Below are 23,043 nucleotides of genomic sequence, written 5' to 3'. Positions count from 1 at the left end.
TGTTGTGCCTAAGAAGAAATTAATAGAATCAGAGAAAATTTGGATTGGAAGGGACATCATAAGGTCATCTAGTCCAACCCCCTGCTCAAAGCAGGACCATCCCCAACTAGATCATCCCAGCCAAGGCTTTGTCTAGCTGGGTCTTAAAAACCTCCAAGGATGAAGACTCCACAACCTCCCTGGGTCACCTGTTCCAGTGTTTTGCTACCATCCTGATAAGAGAGTTTTTCCTAATATTTAACCTAAATTTCCCTTGCTGCAATTTGAACCCATTGCTTCTTGTCCTGTTATCTGCCACTACAGAGAACAGTCTAGCTCCATCCTCTTTGGAAGCCTCCTTCATGTAGTTGAAGGTTGCTATTAAATCCCCCCCTCAGTCTTCTCTTCTGCAGACTAAATAAGCCCACTTCCCTCAGCCTTTCCTCATAGATCATGTGCCCCAGCCCCCTAACAATTTTTGTTGCCCTTTGTTGGATTCTCTCCAATTTATCCACATCCTTTCTGTAGTGGGGGGCATCCACAACCAGGCACAGAACTCCAGATGTGGCCTCACCAGTGGCAAATAGAGGGAAAAAATCACTTTCCTTGATCTGCTGGCAACACTCCTAATGCAGCTCAGTATGCTGTTAGCCTTTTCACAACAAAGACACACTGCTGGCTCATATTCAGCTTACTGGTCACTATAAGCCCCAGGGCCTTTTCTGAAGAGCTTCTGTTTAGCTAGTCAGTCCCCAGCCCGTACTGGTTCATTGAATTGTTCTGTCCTTAAGTGCAGGACTTTGCACTTCTCGTTATTAAATCTTATGAGATCTCTTTTGGAACAATCTTCCAATTTGTTGAGGTCTCTCTGAATCTTTTCCTATCCTCCTATCCTCCAGTGCATGTACTACGCCCCCTCAGCTTGGTGTCCTCTGCAAACTTGCTGAAGGTGCACTGCATTACAACTTCCAGGTTGTTGACGAAGATACTAAACCAAACCAGCCCCAGGACCAACCCCTTAGGAACTCCACTTGATATCAGTTGCCAACTAGACATCAAGCCATTGATAACTACCCTTCAAGCTCAACTGTCCAGCCAGTTTTCTATCTGCCTTACAGTCCATTCATCCAATCCATACTTTCTTAGTTTGCTTGCAAAAATGTTGTGGGAGACTGTATCAAAACCCTTGCTAAAATCAAGGGATATCATGTCCATTTCTCTTCCTGCATTCACAGAGCTAGTCACCTCATCACAGAAGGCAATCAGGTTGGTCAGGCATGATTTGCCCTTAGTGAATCCATGCTGCCTTGTTCATAATCACCTTCTCCTCCAAGCTCTTAGGAATGGATCCCTTGAGGACCTGCTTCATGATTTTTTCATGAATTGAGGTGAGGCTGACTGGTCTGTAGTTCTCTGGATCCTTTTCTTCCCTTTCTTAAAAATGGGCACTATATTTGCCCTTTTCCAATTATCCAGGACCTCTCCCAATTTTCACAAGTTTTCAAAGGTAATGACAGTCACATCAGCTAATTCGCTCAGCACCCTTGGGTGCATTATGCCTGGCCCCATGGATTTGTAGACATCCAACTTTTTAAAAAAGTCCCTAAATAGGCTTTTTCACTGCTGTTGGCTGCTCACCTCCTCCCTTAACTGTGTTGCCAGGTGCGGTAGTCTGGGAGTTGACCTTGCCTGTGAAGACCAAGGTTAAAAAAGGTATTGAGCACTTTAGCCTTTTCTGCGTCATCTGTCACTAGGTTTCCTTCTCCATTCAGTAAGGGACCCACACTTTCCCTGATCTTCCTCTAGTTGCTGACATACTTGTAGAACCCCTTCTTGTTACCCTTCACCTAGTCCTTTGCTAGTGGCAATTCCAATTGTTCTTTGGTCTTCCTGATTTTCATCCCTAGATGAACTTCAGGAATCAGGCAAATAAAAGTATGTTATATGTATTCTAAAAAAGTGCCACTTGTGTAGAGTAAATGAGCCCAGGGCTAGAGGTTGCCATGAGCATCGAGGTCTGGTGTAGACAATTACTAAAATTTAGATTCAGGCCCAACTCTGATTTTAATTGAGAATCTGTGTTTCTCAAATGCTTGAAATGTGATGAGCTCATCGTTTGTGTGTTCCTTTTGATTTCCTTTTGGCATTTGCACAATTCAAAATATGTACAGTGTATAATATAACTGGCAAGAGTCTAGAGATGCAGCATCACTGTTTAAACTAGAGAACTATGTAACTATATTTTTGGCTTATGTTGTTCCAAAATCTAAGATTCCTACATCCTCTGTAATATTAGAATAGGACCTAGTTAGTCTGTTATTTTGCTATACAGATAACATGACCATAATCTCCATCAAGGTAGGGTTGGGGGTCTCTCAGCCTGTGCTCTTTTTTGCTTCTATATCTAGTGTAGTTTGACCTCAGTGGCCACATCCACATGAGTGTGAATGTTTGTTTCCCCAGGGACAAGAATCAGCGGCATACCTTGTGCTGCTGCTAGTTGTCCCCAGGGAACACCTATGCTATGCACCCTCTGGCGCATGGCAAGTTACCCTGGGTTGGGTAGTGGAGGCTGGGGCCCGCCCCAGCACCCTTACCTGGGGTCCTGAGGGCCTCCTAGGGCTGCAGCAGTGGCAATCTTGCCACTCAGCCTGGCTGACAGCTGGAGTGTGGATCCAGCCAGCCAGGCTCTGGTTTTGAGTGGCATACATTGCCCCCACATGCATCGCTCTCCTGGGGTTTTTTTGCACCAGGTTTTTTTGACCCCTGAATATCCATGGGTCAACCCCCACACCCCAAATGCTACTCCCTTGCAGTGAGGAGAACAGCTGAATGTGTGGTATGTGGCATCACAGACTCATCTTGTCTGGATGCGGCCAGTAGCTTCAAACATGCTCTTTCAATGTTATTTTTCAAGAAAGAAAAGAAAACAAAATGAATATAAACATTTAATGGCTATAAAGGATTTTTTCTTCCTTAAAGTCAGGTTTTATTATAAAATGCAACATAGTATAAATAACTAACAATAAAGGGTTGCTAACTTAAAATAGACAATATCCGCACACTTTGGGGGAAAAATGTTTCACCCATCTGTCTGCAAAAGGTACTGTGAATTCAAGACATATTTTTTTAAGTACAGGCAAGCATTACACATTTACTTTTGAGATGTGCTATTGTAGCCATCATGTTTCTCTCAGCAAGAAAAAAAAAGAATTGAAAACTAATTTTTTTTCTTTTGAAAGAGGTAGCTAGCCATGTTATTCTGCAGTAAGGTAGAACACACCTAAGGTGCCACCCTGCCCTGCCTTATTCTTCACTTTTGACAGAACAAACATAACTTACAATATATTTAATAAAATACAGTCTTTCATGGGAAAAAAACCCAGAAAAATCAAGTCCATAATGTTACAATAATAATATTTATCCAGCAGCAGCTTAAAACAGAGATCTTTCTTTCAGACCACTTTTAAATTTAGCTGCAATCTGCAGTCTCTATTTATAAAAAAAGCTGAAAATCATCACCCAGCCTATGCACTACTTACTGATAAATCCCACTTAAGATGAATTCTGACGTTTAAAGTGGGTCTCTGCCTCCACTGTCTACAGAGGTGAATTTTGCATTGGGATATTAATTCCAATAGGAATAGAAAGAGGTATTATTTGTATAGATGTTAACTTCTGAGTTTCTTAGTGTTAAAATCTTGTGAACTATTGTTATGATATTTTTGTTATACTGTGGAAAAGTTTCAGGGGTTTGGTTTATTTTGATAGGTGGCTGCCAACCTGGGTCAAATCTGAAACCACAAATAGTTTCTTTCTAGGTCAACTCCAATAGTTGTAAATGGAGCTTGGGGTTCAGATCAAATGCAAACCCACTCCCTAAATGTTTGGATCATCTGTTCAACATAGTAACATTAATATAATTGTTACCTATTGCTACATTTCAATTAAAATCACAAGAAGATAATTAAACATATTCATTTTTATGATGGGTAGTAAATTTATCTCAGAGGAAATAGCACTGGATTTGAAAATTAGGATCAGCAGCTTTAGTATACAGTAAAATTAAAGAGAATTTCTTGAAGACAGTGTTTCAGTGGTACTGTAGCAGGTTGGCTGGCAGCAGCTTCAACCAGCCTGCATGCTCTTGGCTGTAGGAGTACATAGGTTGGCAGGGACTACAGCCCAGCTGATGGCAGTAGGCAGTGATTGCAGGCTGCCCAAGAAAAGTGGGCCAGCTGCAGAGAATAATTAGGTGGCCTACAGGAAGATAAAAGGCTCCTAGAGAGAAAGCTAGGAGAAAGATTCTCAGGGAGAGACAGGTTGCAGGAGCTTGACAGTTGCAACATTGAGCGGAGGACTCTCCCAGGGTCTGGCAAAAGGCCAGGGCTGTACAGCTGGAAGCAGTAGCCCCAAAACCAGGAGAGGGAATTTACGAGAGAGAAGGAAGACTTTGCTGAGGCACTGAAGGAGCAGCATAAAGCCAACAGCATCTTCTTGGGATCTGGGAACAGACCCCAGGACCATTTGTAACCCCCTTGTGAACTGAAAAGCTGTTTGAGCTAAGCAGCAAACTCTGAACCCATTGCATACAGTAGAGAATGCGGGCAACCAGTTTAAAGGGGCTGGTGGTGGCACTTTACTCCCATTTGCTGCAGTTTGTTTAAACTATGGACATTTGAGAATGAATTGTCATAACTGAAAGCAAATTGTAGCCATTTAAAGGGACCTTGGGTAGTTATAGAGGGAACTACAGCAGTGTGGAAGGAGCACCAGCATGGAGGCAAGAGCCTTGTTAAAGGAGTGAGAGCAGCTCTTTGCTCTCTGCTGGGAGGTGAAGGACATCAAGTGAGGAGCAGAGAGTAGTCTCAGTTTTCCTCCAATGAGGTCATGAAGGAGGCAGCTCACCTGCAGTCAGAGCTGGATGCGGGATGCCAAAGGCCTGAGCAAGCTGGAGGTACAACAACTTCTTTGAAGCAGCAGCTGCTGGCTGGAACTAAAGAGAGTAAAAGCAAGGAGTTAAGATTCCTGTTGGCTGTTAAGGCAGAGGAGAAGAAGGAACTCACGCAGTTGATCTTGATGGAGTCAGGGGGGGAGCCAAGAATAGGAAGAGGGGCTGTGAGCACTCCACAAGAAAGTGACCACAATTGCCTCTGAGGCTGAAGAGAGGGCCAACATAAAGGACCTGGAGGGATCTGCCTTCAAAAGAGCAGCAAAAGGCCCTCCAGGAGAGAGAGAGAGGGCCTTGCTGCAGCTGCAAGAAGTCCAGCAGAGAAAAGAAGCAGAGCTGGCAGCCCTGACCACTCACGCAGAGGGAGAAGGACCCTCTGGCTCAGCATGGCTAAGACCTGGAGACCAGAGTCCAGGAGCTTACGGGGAGGTGGCCAGGTCCAGGCAGGAGAAGCCAAGTTACTGAAAGTTTTTATCTGGGAAGTGGAGAACAAGCTGAAGGAAAGTCAGTGGGAGCTTGTAGAGAAGGAGAAGTTCATCATCCAAGAAATAAAGCTGTCTAAGCCATGGTGAAAAGCACAGTTCCCAGAAAAAGCTATGGAGGAAGAGTGGGGAGAAGACTGACTTGGGAAGGGGCTGTAGGAAAAGACAGTGTCCTAAAAGTGGGGAGGCAGTCTCACCGGGCATGTCCAGCAGTAAGACTGCCACAGGACAGAGGAGATTCCATAGGTCTCGATGGAAATTGGGGGCCCCAAGAAGAAGCCACCACTGAAGATGGCTGACTGCACCCTGTCTGACAACAGAGAACCTGCAGCAAGGGCAGCGGAGTCCCCAGAGCTCACAGCTAAGGAGTCCAGGCCTGACAGCGAGGACACCTACTGCAGCAGGGAAGGTCAGCAGCCAGAGGACCTCTGTGGTTGAGAGGAACCTGGACTTTGGAGTATGCTGGTGGAAGCTGAGATGGGTATTCCAGGTGCCAGGGCAGTCTGATGGAACAAGGCTGGGGAGAGCTGTGGTACGGGGACAGATACATTTGTCCATCCCAGGGATGCCATGAACATGGTGGCAACTGTTTAATGGACAAATGCTGTGTGGCAGACCTATGTGGGTCAAGACAGACCAGAGGACTGCTCTGTATGGTGAGTACCAGATAACACGGACGCCCTGGGGTTGACAGAGCTTCAGGGTGGGATCTGGCCCCAGCAGGGGACCAGCCCCTGTCCTGTACAGTGGGAGGGCCCTAAGAACAAGGGCTGGCCTACAGGGAAGCTGAAAAGACTGTTTATTGTAGGTACAGGTAGGAGGCGGTCAGAGAGAAGGAAAGAAGAGATCCCCAGGTCAGGGGAAACTATGCCCATGCCCTATTTGATGAAGTTTCCAGATTTCTTTTTTCCTTTGCACCATATAAAACGCCACCCTTATGCTGACGAACTTTTGCATTTTCAGCAGTTTCATACCGTATGTACTCAGACCTAGGAACCATCTTGTCATATTCATCCAATGCTTGGCCTCTCCCCAGGCTTTGGTTTTTGCATATTAATGACTTCCAGCACCATTTGCTGTAATCAGCACCTTCAGAGAGCTCTCTCCAGCTATAGTTCAGGACATGTATAAGTCCCTGAGGGAAAATTATTTCATAACTAGCAAAGAAATTCAAAATTTCTGCAAGTTTCTGTAACATGGTGAGAACTGTGTATCTATATTCATCTAAGGCTCTTAGAGAGGAAGCTAGGAGTGGGTGTGGGTACTTGGCTGGTGGCTGCAATATCAGGTCAAGGACTGTCCCAGAGTTTGGCAAAAGACCCAGGGCTGCAAGGCTGGAGGCAGCTGCCAGCAGCCCTGAGACCAGGAGAGGAAACTTATGTGAGAGGAGAGGAAGACTGCATTGCATTGTGGAGGGAGCAATGCAAAGCCAGCAGCATCTTCTCAGGGTCTGGGAAGTGACCCCAGGACTGAGAGTTGCTCCTTTATGAACTGTGAGAAACTGTTTGAGCTAACAAAAATCCCTGGACCTGCTACAGGTACCTTGTGCTACCACAGTTAAAAATATGCAAATGGATGGAGATGTCTAGGAAGGAAAAATGTTTCTGAGTCTACATGTGGTAGATATGTCAGCTACTGAAGAGAAACTGGATGCAGCTTGTAACCAAATATTACAGATTGTTGGGTATTTATTACTAAATAATCATTTGGTGAAAGCTGATAAAGCACCTCCAGCTGGACTCTCGCTAGGTAGCTTTGTTTGGGTCCAAAGCACTGGGCAGATGTATATTTTTTTAAGCCATCTTTTCCCTGAGTTGGCTCTAGCAGTGTCATCTTTCTCTGGATTCTCCAGCAAACTTCCTGGGCACAGGCTTTCTTTTACCTCTTAACAGATGTGGAGCATTGCAGTCTAGCTATCCTAGTCCTCAGCTATCCTAGTCCTCAGCTGACCTTTCAACACACTCCAACTTTTTTCCCAGAGCTCCAAGGGTTGTGGGCAGTCTAGCTCACCATTTGCTTCTCTAGGGACACATGGAAGTGGAAGCATTTAACACAGGCTTTGTAAAGGTTTGAGACCCAATTACTTTTTATTTTAGACATTGCAGGAAATGTACAGACAAAAGAGAGAGACACCTGTATGCATTTTCCTACGGCAGTTTCCTTATGGCATTTCAGCATTCTTTGGGCTTGGGTCAGAATTTCTTCATCCTGCGCTTTCTCTTTCCGGTGACATTATTCTTGGTGATGCACTGGGAATGCATAGGAAGAGTGACTGTGAAAATAATGAAGTGCTGGGTTGATGTTTTATTTCACTCTCCTCCTCCTGTAGACATGACCACATTGTTTGAGGATTTAATTGCATAATGAAGAACACTGACTAAACATGTTATTCTCTAGGATAAAATCTTGGTAGCAGCAAAGCACCTCCCACTTGCATTGGAATTTGGGGTTACTTGGTAGCCTGCAAGCTCAGACCCATTGTGAGCTGTTAGCTATCACTAGGGCATGAAAATAGCATCTGCTTTAACAGTGCATGCTGTGAAATGAAAGATTTGTTAGTGCATTAATGAGATACTGAAATCTCATTGGGTGCCTTTTCAATGTAGTTGAAAGGCACCTAAAATATAGGTGCACAAAGGGCATAGCACAAGAGCATTTTTCCTTCCAAGTACAAGGGCTAGGCTGAGTCAATTCCCCCTGTGGACACTAGTCTTTCCAAACAGTATGGAGACGATGCAGGACATGGTATAGGATTACTCTACACCAGCAGTTCTTCTTGCTTTATTTCTGCTATGTGCTGCTATAGCAGTGCAAAGCTGTTTAACAAGGGCCAAAATCTGACCTTGAGGCTTGCTCCTGGGCCAAGATTTTGAGGAAAAATAAGAATAAAACTGATTGTCTGTTGAGCTACTTTACCTTACTATAATAAGGCTATGAATAACATGTAATGAATACCTGTTCCTGCCACCATAACAAGTCCTTACCTGCAATTGTGGCTGAAGCACAAATATCCTCAAGGCATCATATTTTTGAAGGAGAAATTCCAGCCCTTTAAAGCATCTAATGCACTTTTTGCAACACGTGTTCTGATTCTGGCTTCGTTTAATAATCAATAAGAGACGGGCGGGAAGGCTCCCACTTTCATTTTGTCTTTCAAATATGCATCCTTTGTTGATATCTATTAGAATGAGGGAGGAAGTGGGGAAATCAGCTGAAAAACTGGATTTGGAAAGTTCTGTATGAGGCGATGCCTTTTGCAGGTGTGACTGACCAGGTCAGCTCTGACCTGCAGTGTATTGCTGGAGAAAGCTGATTTAAGACACAAGCCTGCCAGCAAGAGCATATGCTTTCCCAGGCCTATGGGCTCTATCCTGGGTCCCTTCAGAGCACCTGATGAGGTAAGCCCAATGCTTACAAAAGGTTTTACTATGCACCTCTGATCTAGTTAGTCTATAAGGTACAAATCTGCCCTGTCTTCTGCCTCTCTTCAGACTAGGGACATAGAATCCTAGGGTTCCTGATGAGCATCAGCTATCTAATGGCTCAGAAAAGGAGAGGCAGTTCTTAGGCAGTTCTTAGGCTTTGGACCAGTCCATCCCATACAGGCTGGCTTCTTTGCGTAGCTCTGGTTGTACAAAGGAGCAGCAAAGGGGAGGGAGTGCCGTGAACTGGGATTCTTTTGCTGAAGGACCAGGGAGCTAGGTTCTTTACTGCTTGCCCTTAGTGTGAAACTTCTGGTCCTTGAATTTCACCCAGAATTTGGCTGTCAGCCTGTCTAGGACACAAGTGCTGCACACTCTTATTGGGATACCTCAATCAAAAATAGGGAGGCTGGAGTTTTTCATATGTCACACCATGCTACACCTTGTACTGGGGTCGCTCACAGGTGTATGAAGAAGGAATGATGTAAGTAATGGAGGGTGCCTGTCCCCTCTCTTGGACTCCTGGGATTGGAAGTGCAAGGTAATGGCTTCGATAGGAATATTAACAAAAGAGGAGTCTAGGCTGTAGCCGTGTTGGTCTAAGCACAAAAGCAGATGAACTCTTTGGGTAGAGGCAATACCTTTTATTAGATATTAACAAACGAGGGAGCATTCTTTTGAAATGGCTCATCCTTCTTCCCCCAGCTGGATCCCCAGGCTTCAGGGAGCAAAAGGGAATCTTTGGGCCTAGGTTTGTGAATTCTTTCCTGACACTTCTGAAATTGGGCTTCACTTCAGATTTATCATAGAGGTCTTCTAAGGGAAATGGCAAACTAGTTATAATGGAGCAGTTCTGTTACACTTACATTTTAAAATGTAACTTTCAAAGAAGCCCTATGCTTTTATTTTCCATACATATTTTCAGTCTCTTTTCTCTAAGAAAAGAGCAGGAGCAAAAACATACGACTGTTACAACAGGGAGAAACTGTTCTTAAGTTCAGCAAAGCAAAATTTATTTGGCATGAACAAGAGACCTGTGGCTTTTCAGGAATCCTTGCAGATGCTAACAAGGGCTCAAACTTGGACTGTGTTCACACTTCAATATAGAAAATCCTTCTACTTCACAATGCATACATATGTTTGTACACAGACAGGTGTATGGATGGATAGATAGATGTGTTTAACCCCCCCCCCCCCACATTTACACCAGACACGACACATTTTAATTATGCTCCGCTTTGCATCTGTTTTATGGGAAAAGCATTTAGCACTATTTTTCCTAGGTGAGCTTTTCCATTCTGAGGAACAGAAAAGAAAAGTGTTGTCTTGCTCTTTATTTTTAAGCTACAGTGTCATGGGGATGGAGACGGGTTTTTTTGCATCCATTTTACTCAGTGTTGTGTTAATGTGAGTGAAATACATTTGCAATGTGTAAATAGTTGACTCAAAGCACCAGCTCTGTTCGCATGAATAGGTCTTTTAAGCTTCCCTGCCCTTGCTGCCCTATGGTTGCATAGAAAAATAAAGAAAAGGCCTTATTATATTTGTGGTGGCTTAATTTAAAGGCCTTTGCTAAACCAACTAAGCTAAGCCTTCATGCTTTCACCCTATCACTTTCTGCTCCTTAAATTGTTTGGCACAAACTCTATAAATAACTTGGTGAAAGAACACTATTTTGAGGGTGTGTTAAAACTAGACTTGCTGTTATGTCCCAACAACAGCAGGGTCTTTCCTAGACATGAAATGTGGAGTCTCACAGTTGATGTGCTACAGCCCCCTTAGTGGCATAATTAGATAAGCTTTTATCCCATGATTTATTTCCTTTTCCAGTGGTATAAATTCCATGAAAAAGGAAAGATAATCTGTAATGAATTGTACAAAAAAGCATTCTAATATTTTACTGCTTGGAAACTGTTTGCTGGAGAGATGACTATTTCTGGGGTAAAGCAAATAAACAACCCAAAAAACTCCTCCCCCCACCTTCTATTTCAAATTTTCCATCTAAGAGCTATGCTGCATCTCTCTTGGTAACTATTTAGGATGAATAATTGCAATAAGTGCTTATATTGAACTTGGACACATTGTAATTCCATCTATAGGAAGAAGGGACCAAAGTTAGAAGTGTTTTCAGTACGTAAAAATGTGCACTTCTGCTTTACCTTTGGTATAACTCATTTCTACTTAGGACAAAATTTGCCCTTCTAACCACTTGGTAGCATCCAAGGGCTTTAATGATACTGCATGAGGGTAATGCAAAGGGTGCTAGTATTAAGTATCTCATAACCAATTTCTGAACATAAGCAAACTATTAGGGGCAAATGAATTGCTCATAAAAATGTGCAAAACTCCACTGCTTTCTGTAAGCTGCACCCATTAGGACTACTAGTACAGAATTTAGTTCATATAATACTGTTAAAAGACACTGCCCTGTTAGAAAGTTTTAAACATTTCTTTCAGAGGTGACCCCTGTTGTCATGATGCATAACTCTCTCCCCTGTAGAGAGATCAACAGGAATGTGCTCTCTGTGGACAACTTCTCAAATCTGTCTTGCAGTTGAATCTCACGTAGAATTCAGTGGTCTCATTAAGTGAAGCATTGGCTTGCAGATGGACTTCTAAGTGTTAATTGTGACTTTAACACTCCTAAATGACTCAGAACCTTGGTTGCTTGAGAGACTGTTACATAGGCACAGACAGAAATGCAGGTCCCCAGACTAATTTGTGGTGCTTCACAGAAATGCCATGAGTTAGATTGACCCTCCTGACCCAACAGACATTAGCTGTTAGGGTGGGAAGGTAGGGGATCAAGCTCTAATTTGGAGCTGATTCAGTGAAAGAGGCTGCCTCTTCCTCTAGTCCCAGCTTCTCCTGTCCCTGGTGCTGTTTTGGGATCAGAGGGGAAGGGAGGTCTTCTCTAGGGTTTGCCCAGCTGCACTGGAGGGAGGGTGGGCAGGTGGATTGGAGCCCTTCACCTTGGAGGTTGATGGGGAAGGGGAGGGACTGAGCATTCTGCTCCTGGATTATTTTGAAAAGGTAGATAAGATGGACACTCATTTAAAGGTTGTAGGGGATTTTAGTTTACTATCTATCTCTCACACAGTTAAATTGTTGGTGATAGATATTTCAGAGACACGGGAGCTCATTGGGACAAAAATGCTTGTATTTTTCAAAGTGTATCACCACTTCTTCAATGCCAGAAGTGGCTTCTAGTCCATAAGCTGGTATGATGGCAGTCCACTGTTGTCAGTGATGACAGCCAAGTTTCCTTTCTGCACTAACTTTGATTGTGAGTTCTCACATGGCTTTGGAGTCTGTTTTTCACAAGACATAGTTTCCCTCACAGAGGACAACAAATGCCATATTGACCTAAAGCTTGTTCTTTCCTAAGTTTTCTTTGAACCCCCGCCTCCCCTCCTTTCTTCAGATAGCTGGATACAAGCTGTTCCAAACATAATTAGATTATCATAAATTAGCTTTCACCACTCTTTGGTCACGCACATCATACTCCCATCATGATCCACTTTTATTTAGGTTAGACTTTAGGTTGTTTTTACCAAGAGCATTACTCAAGCTTCATTTCACCATGTCCTGGGTTATCTGGCATTAGGCATTTGGACTAGTCACTTCATCTGCATACTTGCTATTATTGCCCCTCTACCTGATATTTGCTCTTTTTGGGACCTCAGTGTGACACCTTATGCCAATAGTGAGTTTTTATGATCCTTGTGGGACAACTTAGGTGAAAGTGGCTAAATTTCCTAATATGGGGCATGTCTACACATGCTTTTATGCATTTCGAAACTTAATATGCATTTGCCTAATGCACTTAAACGCAATTTTAGGCATGCATCTATATGTGCATATGCTAAGGCGCATTAACACGGTGTACAGACTGTCTTGGGACTAAAGTTAGTCCCAAGTCAGTTGACATACACAGCATTAATGTGCCTTAGCACATCTACAGATGCGTTAAGGCACTTTAGCTATTTGTGCCTAATCGATGCTTGTTTTTGCTGGCATTAAATTTAGGTGCAAATAGCTTAAAATTGCCATTCTTAAGGCACATTGCGAGGAGGAGAGAAACTGAGGAAATGGATTTCCTGTAGAGAAAACACCTTTCTCCACGCTTACCTCAGAAGACCGGAGGATTGTGGGGAAGAAGAATGGCCAAAAAACCTACTTCTGGAGTGAGTGCTGACTCCAGATTGGCCCATGATGCTCTGCTCCATCTATTTCTATCCTCCAAGAGGGGCAGCCTTGGGGGGAGGCGCTGATGCAGAGAGAAGCGGTGCTGCAGGGAACTCCCCACTTGGAGCCACCCAGTTGAGAGCGGGGCTGGGAGCCGGTTCTAGTGACAGCACGAACGGGGGTTGGAGGAACCCTGAAGCAGACAAGGCAGCAAGAGGGTGAGCTCCCAACACAGGTGGGGGACTTGCCTAAGGCAAGCCACAAAGATTGACAGCTAAGTGGTGGAGACTGAGAACAGCAGCAAGGAACATGGACTCTAGGTAAACTTTCTCAGCTTAGAGTTCAGTTAGAGCTGTGGGAGTGGCAAGGAACTGTTTCACTTTCGGGTTGTTGTTGTTTTTTAAATATAAATACCCTGAAGGGAATCTGAGGGTTTGAGGTGGTGTAAGGACGGGGTGCAGGGGATGGCAGAGCCCCATATTTTTAGGTTTTTGGTACTGCTGGGCTGGAGACACCTTTTCTCCTGCTTTTTTAATTGGCATCCTGCCATTGAAATAAATACATATTCATAGATTCATAGATGTTAGGGTCAGAAGGGACCTCAATAGATCATCGAGTCCGACCCCCTGCATAAGCAGGAAAGAGTGCTGGGTCTAGATGACCCCAGCTAGATACTCATCTAACCTCCTCTTGAAGACCCCCAGGGTAGGGGAGAGCACCACCTCCCTTGGGAGCCCGTTCCAGACCTTGGTCACTCAAACTGTGAAGAAGTTCTTCCTAATGTCCAATCTAAATCTGCTCTCTGCTAGCTTGTGGCCATTGTTTCTTGTAACCCCCGGGGGCGCCTTGGTGAATAAATACTCACCAATTCCCTTCTGTGCCCCCATGATGAACTTATAGGCAGCCACAAGGTCGCCTCTCAACCTTCTCTTGCGGAGGCTGAAAAGGTCCAGTTTCTCTAGTCTCTCCTCGTAGGGCTTGGTCTGCAGGCCCTTGACCATACGAGTTGCCCTTCTCTGGACCCTCTCCAGGTTATCCGCATCCTTCTTGAAGTGTGGCGCCCAGAATTGCACGCAGTACTCCAACTGCGGTCTGACCAGCGCCCTATAGAGGGGAAGTATCACCTCCCTGGACCTATTCGTCATGCATTTGCTGATGCACGATAAAGTGCCATTGGCTTTTCTGATGGCTTCGTCACACTGCCGGCTCATGTTCATCTTGGAGTCCACTAGGACTCCAAGATCCCTTTCCACCTCTGTGCCACCCAGCAGGTCATTCCCTAGGCTGTAGGTGTGCTGGACATTTTTCCTCCCTAGGTGCAGCACTTTGCATTTCTCCCTGTTGAATTGCATCCTGTTGTTTTCTGCCCACTTGTCCAACCTATCCAGGTCTGCCTGCAGCTGTTCCCTGCCCTCCGGCGTGTCCACTTTTCCCCATAGCTTTGTGTCATCTGCAAACTTGGACAGAGTACATTTGACTCCCTCGTCCAAGTCACTGATGAAGACATTAAAGAGTATCGGTCCAAGGACCGAGCCCTGTGGGACCCCACTGCCCACACCCTTCCAGGTCGAGACCGACCCATCCACCGCGACTCTTTGGGTGCGACCCTCTAGCCAATTCACCACCCACCGGACTGTGCAGTCATCCACATCACAGCTTCTTAGCTTGTTCACCAGTATGGGGTGGGATACCGTATCGAAGGCCTTCCTGAAGTCTAAGTATACGACATCCACCCCTCCTCCTGTGTTCAGGCATTTCATATATATATATATATATATATATATATATATATATATATATCAAATAAATACATATTAAACATCAAAGTCATGGAGGGTGAGATTTTACCAGCTGGGAGGGGCCTAGGGATAATATAGAACACTTTACTCTGTAAAGCAGAAGAAAAGATGTCATCTTGGAAGGGCTGTAAGCCCTATAGCACCTATAGTCGACACTCCTTAAGGATGCACATGTGTAGATCTGCACCCTTAAATTGCCTTTAAAATGGCCAATGCACCTTAAATCAGTATGTGTAGATGCACCCATCATTACTATAAATGATCCAGCTCTCACATACTTAAAATACGCATGATTCTTGCCTTAGACCTGAAATTTTCTTGCCGGTTTAATGCCCCTTTTCTCCCACAACTTCACCTGGAGCTTTCCAAAAGCCCTGTTGGCTTTGGACTGTTTGTGGCTTATTTCATAATTTCATCACATGATATGGTGCTTCATAGGTAGATGGATCCACTTCAAGTAATGGATACCCATCAAATGGTGATGTTATGCAGCCCCAAAATTTTGCTAGGGGCAGGCTGACAACTGTTCATACTTGTGTCATTTTGAGATTAATAGTGAGATCAAAATTCTACAAGCCCATGAAAAGTCCATGTTAACTTAAAGATCCTCCTTTGCAGTAGCATAATTAAGGGCGTATGAGAGGGTCACCCACACTGAGTGCCAAGGAGGGATGCCGAATTGGCCCCTTACTCACAGTCTATGCCCCAGTGGCATTTCCATGCTGGGAACTCCAAAACAATTCCTGACTACTGCTTCTTGAAGAGCAACAGTTGGGGTGGGTAGAGCACATGTGGCTACAGAAGCAGCTCAGCCAGGACTGTGTAGGAATCCCATTATGGGTAAGACTGCTTTCCTGCCCCCACCAGACTCAGAACCCACGTTCCCCCCATGTTCCCTCTTGGAACTGTATGTCAACCTCTCTACCCCACACAATCCTGCAGGGTTTGCTGCGGGCACCAACTCTGTTATGCTGTTGCACCTTGGTATGGGCAAAGACAACCCAATCCCCACCAAACAAAAGTTCTTCAGGGGTCTTAGTTTTGGATTGCAGGCAGCGAAGATTGTACAATTTACCATCCATCCTAAACCATATACACACTTTCACCAACATTCCTGAAGGCATAAAAGGTATTAAACAAAGGGGAAGCTAAAACAGTCTTATTTGACTCCATTAGAAATTAGCAAAGGAAGGCATGGCCATCATGCTGTCACCGAATGGAAAGATTATCTGGATAAAGTTCTTGGAACAACCTGCTTTGGCTAATAACTTCTAGAGGCCTCATCTGCTAACTGTAACAAAGAACTTCATGGCATCAACAAAGGCACAATAAAAATCAAGACTTTGTTCTTGAAACTTCTTGACATAGGCTGATGGTGAAAATCAGTCTGCCTTCTCTCAATGCGCATTGACTCTTCGGTGAGAATTTTTCAGCTATGTGCTTGACAGAATGATTTAAAATAATTCAAGCAAAGGTTTTCCCTGGGGAAAAAAACAGGGAAATTCTCTATTTCTGTCATGCACATATCTGCTGCTTTTGTATGTAAGTAGATGGATGATCTACTTTAAATTTCTTTAAATTAATCTTGGGGTGATTTCTTTTTGCCACATCAGCTGGAAAAAGTTTCATTAGGATCTGAGTTAAATAGAGGCCTCCAGTTTGGTACACGTCATGAGGAATCACCTTAGAACCTGGTACTTTACCACTAGATAGAAAACTTATAGTCACTGGCAACAAAGGTTCTCAAACAAGAAATACCACGAAAGTGCTTTGTGATAATTGACTTGATTTTTCAATACTGGACCGAAGATTCACGTTATACAGGATTTGTGTTTTAATTTACAGCTAAATGGAACCATCAGTGGAGGTTGCTACTTGCTACTCAACTTCAAAAGCAGAAATCCATTAGATCAGAATTAACCAGAACTGAATGTTTTCATACACTGGAAATGTTTGTGACTGGTCACAAGAGTGTGTTGGTGATAGTCAGCTGACATTCTGTACACGTTTTAAGAAACAATATTCTATTGGTACTACTCTTCCCTTTGCCGGGCCTACCCATGACTCCCTTTCAGGACTAATGGTCACTGGTCAGTTCCATTAATATGCATTGAACTCATCCATGATGATGGATTGTGGCAGGGGGGAGGGGGTTGGAACCTGTAAAATGATATGCCTTAGATCTTCCTAAAATCTACTCTTAATTTCATAGGGATTTATCATGGCTGGAGCACAGGTACTAATAATGGTGATATGTTTCCTATTGGCCAGTGTCTCAAAAGCATTAAGCAAGCAGTCACCAGCTCCTTCGGGTAGGTTTTAGTCTTGGTCAAGTTTGATTTCATGGCAAAGCCAACTCCAACTTTTCTGTTCCCCTTTGGAATGCCAGAAAGGTGTATTCTGCACCAGGCTCATTCATCTGCCCTTCGGCTAATGTGTTTCACTGAAAATGACACTGACAGTGTACCACCCTGCTTTCCTACCAGTCAGCACTGTACTCCTCTCAGTTTTTAATTTTGACTTGGTGCCCTGGAATGCCCTTGCCAAGCTGCCATATTTCAGTGTCTGTATTTCTTATTTTTCTGACTGTGTATGTGGGATCCCCATTAGCGGGGTATACTGACCAGGAGTTGCAGTGAAGCAGACATTTTTGGGTGCATCTTTTCTAGCCCCTTCCTCATAGTAAGGTGAGCAGTGCATTTTTAGTAGGACTACTCAGTCACATTGGGAGCTGCCAAATTCCAGAGCTACTTCTGTCCCATAGGACGTGATCTAGCACCCTATATCACCTCTGCACAGGTTCACAGCTACAGGTTTCAGTGAATCCTTACCTGCCACTTTGCCACTGGTCAGTTGCTCAAGGGATCTAATTCCAGCATTTTAGAGAGAGGAAATTATGGAGAGAGAACAGCACTAGCACATGTATTGGATTTTAGCAAAGGAGATTTGTGCAGTGGCAACTTCACTCTCTTGGCTTCCTTCATCTGAAAACAATGGAAAGAAGCTCAGGATGACTAGAGATGAAGCCAGCTGCAGTGGACAACCCTTGCTACCTAATGTACTTATAATGAAGATTTGAACTTTCCATGCAGCTAGGTTAGTAGGTCTTCTCAGTCAAAAAAATGAGTATTTTGCTGGTTCCATTTGGCCTGTTATACTAAGTTTTGTGCACAAGAATGGAAGATAGGTATCTCTCCAGCACTAAATGACAACTGTCTGAGAGATACATACCTCAGCTTAGTTTGGCCTGTGAGGTGACACAGTAGCCTAGGGTGTGACTATTGCCGCACACATGTAACTAACAGGAGCCATAAGTAAGGATTTTGTGGCATTGCAAACCAGTGACTTGAGTCCATCTTCAGAGGATGCAGCTTGTACCTAACCAAAGGTCCTTCTTCCATGGGATTAAGAGAGGGGAGAAAACAGTGCCTAAATTGAAGCCTTTTTTCCTTGGGGCATATCTACACTGCTGTCACAGGGTACCAGGAGTGAAATGGCCACTGTGATGCAGAACTCGGTGCAAACTGCAAAGCCCACCTGAAAATCAGGTTGTATATTCAGGGAGGTAGCCTGCACAGGACTCTTTGCTGCTGCAACTACATTGCTAATACCCAAGCTAGCTAGTTTCTGTGTGGGCCGGGGGCAAGCCGGGCCCGTCTTTGCGCACGTGGACTGTGGTCAGCAGCCCGGGCACGCGGGGCCGGAGAAAACCGCGCGGCGGCAAGGCACGCGCGGGCTAGAATTAGTCACAGAGGTGTAGTGGTTGATTGAAAAGATTATTTACTTACACCCAAGATGGTCGCGGTGTAGGCTGGACAGTTTTCCAGGTGCAGCTCCGCTTAAATCCTCGTTGGAGGACTCCGACAAATTCGGTTCTTTGGCCCCAGAGTTGTTTAGGCTCCGCGGGTTCGGCAATTCTTTCCTCACGGAGTTGTTGAAGCTCCGTGGGTTCTGTTCGGTTCCCAGGTCCCCGGAGCTGTTAAAACTGCGTGGGTTTGAAAATAGGGTATATAGGATAGGGATATGTCTAGGATTGCGCTCGGTGACGGGGAGAGGCCAGAGGCTGTTTAGACCTCTGTTGCCTGCTTAAGAGAGGCGTGTTGGGTCCGCAAGGGTCCACATCGCTTAGAGATCTTCACACAGCGCGAAGTCTCCTCCTCCTGGCGAGTTCTGTTTCTCTCCAGTTTTCCTCTCTCTCCGACTTGGGCAGAAACTACCCAAGCCTTTTGTACGGCTAGCAAGCCAATAGCTAGCCGCCACGTATGCCTTTATTCAGAACCGGCCAATAATGTGGCGCGAATCTGAATACAAATGGTGGGAACTCCTTTGCACCGTGCATCTCTGAGATGCAAAAGAAATGCACCATGCAAAGAAGCTGCAAATTGGCGGGAAATTCCCCGTTGCACCGGAGTTCTCTCCTGCGGCAGAGAACTCCACCGTGCAAGGAAGCTGTAATTTTAGCGGGAACGTAATTTAGCGTTGCCGAAGCACACACAAACAACAAATCACAACTTTGGGTTGTGACAGTTTCAAGCTGAGTCAGGCATGCCTGTGCTCCACGGTTGTCAAAACTGTCATGTCACATGCCATGTCATGTCACAGCTATCGTATCACAGTTTTCATACTGTAAACATACCTCTAGCTAGTTTCTTACAGTGAAAGAAACCACTTTAGCCTAGATCTCAATGCAGAAGAGTTTTGTTTTTGGGTTGGTTTTTTTTTTTTTGTTTTCTGTTTTAGAGAAGTAGACCTATCAATTAACACCCTCCCAAGGCACCCAAACCATTATAGTGGATAAGTGGTAAGATGGTGCTATACTTCCTAAGGCTAAAAACAGTCTGATTGTTCTGGGGTTTGGCTCCCATCAAAACAGTTCTGGGACAGGTATTTACACACAGTTTGAATGGCATTTAACAAAAATTACTTCATGGGTACCTATCCTAGGACATTAGCCTGTCTGTAGGATCCCAAAATAAAAGGCTTTGTCTCAGGGGAAATCTGTCCCCTGTTTTCAGCCTGACATAATCACATTGAAAGCCTTCCTGACCTCACTCTTCAAAGTAAAACTATTTCTGTGTATAAGGAATTTTTTCATCAGCATTGAACTCAGACACTGTTGATGTGCTTCATTCCTTCAAGGTGTTGCCTGTGGATATATAATAAATGCTCTGCTAACATGCAATGAGAACACCTGTGCCTACATGTTGAGCACAACTCTCTGGGAATGCTTATTTTACAATATCGGCTAGTTAGAATATGTCTCTTGAGCTGTATGCATATTCATTTGTGTTAAATGGGAATTAAAAACCCAGAGCTGAATACGAACGTACAGTGCTTCATAAGGCAAACCTCCACTTCCACCTTTGAAGAGTATATCATATGATTTCTTGGCTCCTCAAAGTTTTGAGATAACAGTGGTGTGTGGATCTCATCGCAGTTCACAGGATATCTTTTATCAAAATGAAATGCCCACTCCCTCCCCCCACCTGCCATGGTTAATGCTAGAACTCTCCAGGCAAGGGAATGACAGCCGGCAGTCTGTGCATCTGCTCAAATGGCTGAGGAGGATAAGATGCCTCTACGGTTTTTGAAGATGGTGCGCAGTAGCTTACATGAATAAAATATACAAGAGCCCAGGGGTGGATCCAGAAGGGATGCACTGGCACAGCTGCCACCCTGCTTTCTGCCTGTGGCAGGAGCAGAAACTGGGGACATTTTAAGTCCCAAAGAGGGGAAGATTCTCCACCTTTCCCAGCTATGCTCAGTGACATGTCTCTCCCTTCCCCGGTCCCTCCTTTCCCATGCCCTGTTCCTCACCTGCTCGTGCCAGTGTCCCTGCTGTCCCAGGAATGAAGAGAGCTTGTGTCTTTCTCTGGTCAGGCTGTGCAGGGACTGGGCTTAGTTCAGGACAGTGGCAGTGCCTGGGATCAGGCAGGTTTGCCTTCCCTGGGCCTGCTTCTGGGCTGGCAGGAAACACCCTAGGGGAGCGGGCAGGAAGGGAGAACCAGCCTCCTGTTGCTGTTGCTGCCAGTATCCCAGGCTGAGCCCAGCCCTGCTGCACAACCCGACTGGAGCAGGACACGAGCTCTTTTCACGTGCCTCCGAGTAGGGAGGGAAAGGGGCAGGGGGAAATTCTTACCTACTTCAGGTTTCAAAAAAAGCTCTCAGTTGCTGCTCTCCTGTGTGGTCTGCTCACCCCAGTGGCAGGAAGAATGGGAGGGAGGCTGGGAAGACAACGGGGTGCAGGCAGCCATGCAGTGTAGGTCAGTGAACACCCCTTTGTAGAATCCTGGATTTGCCCCTGCAAGGGCCTATTTATTATTTAGGTTAAAAATAAATAGCCAGATTACCACTTTGTGTATTAGTAGTCAAAGCTTTTAAATGCAGGTGCCTACAGGTTCAAAGGTATGTGGGAATCAAAAGATTCAGGTAGGTGCCTAGACAATTTTAAAAAAATTTCTAAGCAGCCTATTTCATTGAAACGTGGGAAGTAAGGGGTCCTATACTCATACAGGGAGCCTGCTCCGATGCACTGGATTTCCAGTGTCGGAGCAGACTCAATTGAGTCTGCTGGAATGTGGAAATTAATGTGCTCCAAGAGACTCTAGCATCATGTGTATCAGCATCCCCGTGCTGAATAATGGTGGTGAGGTGCTTTGAACTAAAGTTTGTTCAATGAGCTTTTAGTTCAAAGTGCCCTGCTGCCATTTCTCAGTGCAGGGATGCTGATACAGGTGACACTCGGGCACTTCTAATTAGTGCAGCTCATTAATTAAAGTGCCCCTCCACCGGTCCCCCCCAGCACATGCAAGTTGCCCTAAATGCCTAACTTAATGCCCTTTTGAAAATCTTCCTAGGTGCTTATCTGCCCTTTTTGGGTGCTTAAGTACCTTTGGGTGTGTCTGTAAGATCCCACTACAATGTTCAGGAGAGATACCAAAGTTAGGTCTCAAACCTGAAAGGATAGAGCTTCATTGCTTGAGATGTTCTACCCAGAAATCCCTGACCGAGTACTGGGCTAACAGCTATGCAACTTCCAGTACCGGAACCAGTTTGTTCTGAGCTAACTTGGGTATCTCTGTACAGCACTTCCTTGTGCCATGTACCCTTTGAAAGAGTGCTGAGTTTCCAAGAAATGCTGAATGCTGAAAACTGAACGTTAACGAGAACTGAGCGTGCTCATTTTTCTTCAGAACTCCTCAGCACTTGCAGGACTGGCTTTACATGCATACTGTGATGTGTTGGATTATGACACCTCCAGTTTAACCAGCTTCTTGCTATTACATCACTATAATAAAACAGAGTTTTGACTTTTCTCTCCTCAGTAAGGTTTTCTTTCTTTAAAAAGAAAAATATTCTCCTTTAAATGTTCTCCTTTAAGTCACTAACAGGTGCCCCAAAGACTAGTCCAGTTGCAGTGAATGCTTTCTTTTGGTCTTTATTGCTTATTTCTCCCATTGTGAAATTCTATGGTAGGGGGGCTGCATAAGACCAATACCAGGTCGCTAATTGCCTGTTTCAGAGTCCTGATTTGTATTAGTTTGCTTGGTCAGAAAGGGAGAAAACAAGCCAGGAGGTGATTAAAAAAAATCTCAAGGTTATAAACACCATCAAAGCTTTCAAACATTAATTCTTGAAATGCAAATAACAGGCCAATGTCTGTATGCTCCATACCTCCTGCAGAGCACCCATTAGGAAATTGTAATTAACCTTCCAGAATCATAGTACAGTCCTGAGCCAAAGCAGCTACATTCTGCTGTCAGCTACATGGATGCAAATCCTGGGCAACACCATCAATGCTGGTATTATTACTGTTATTACTGGACAATCTCCAGGTGTAAATGAAAGCAGAACTGGGCTCAAGGAACCAAAACAGGATCTGGCGATTGATTTCTGCCTCCCAGGTAGCTGGAGCTTACGCATATTAAGAAGCTAGGACTGTTAATTTCTACTAGTGTCATCCTTCCCTAGCAATGGAGTCATGTTTGGGCCTTCATTCTGATGCTCTGCACTTGTTTCTTCATTTCTTTTGCTTTCTGCTCATGGGTCTCCTCACTTTCAAAGCACTTCACACATCTATTCTTCCCTATGTCTCTGCCTTTATCTTCTCCTGTCATCCTACTGCGACTTGCATTTTGCCTACGTTAGCTTATTACTCCCCAGGCACATGAAATCTACACATAAAATTAATGTGCCTGAATAAACTCCAGTGCAGTTTGCAC

General features: G+C 44.6%; 1 long non-coding RNA gene across 2 annotated transcripts; it reads right to left on the bottom strand.

Moving 5' to 3' along the window:
• Positions 1-7,480: 7,480 nt before the first annotated feature.
• Positions 7,481-21,069, bottom strand: LOC109283604 (uncharacterized). Of its 2 annotated transcripts, none has more exons than XR_009461688.1 (4): positions 20,961-21,069; positions 18,610-18,806; positions 8,397-8,590; positions 7,481-7,735 (listed from the first exon to the last, which is right to left on the bottom strand). It is a non-coding gene; the product is annotated as an uncharacterized LOC109283604 (long non-coding RNA). The 2 variants fall into 2 exon arrangements; XR_009461687.1 differs by lacking the exon at positions 20,961-21,069 and adding an exon at positions 20,639-20,870.
• Between the last annotated feature and the right edge of the window lie 1,974 nt (positions 21,070-23,043).

Source organism: Alligator mississippiensis, chromosome 4 (assembly GCF_030867095.1).
Source record: "Alligator mississippiensis isolate rAllMis1 chromosome 4, rAllMis1, whole genome shotgun sequence".
Classification (NCBI taxonomy): domain Eukaryota; kingdom Metazoa; phylum Chordata; order Crocodylia; family Alligatoridae; genus Alligator; species Alligator mississippiensis.
Note: the sequence above shows the minus strand (reverse complement) of the source record. Positions and strands in the feature narration are given on the sequence as shown.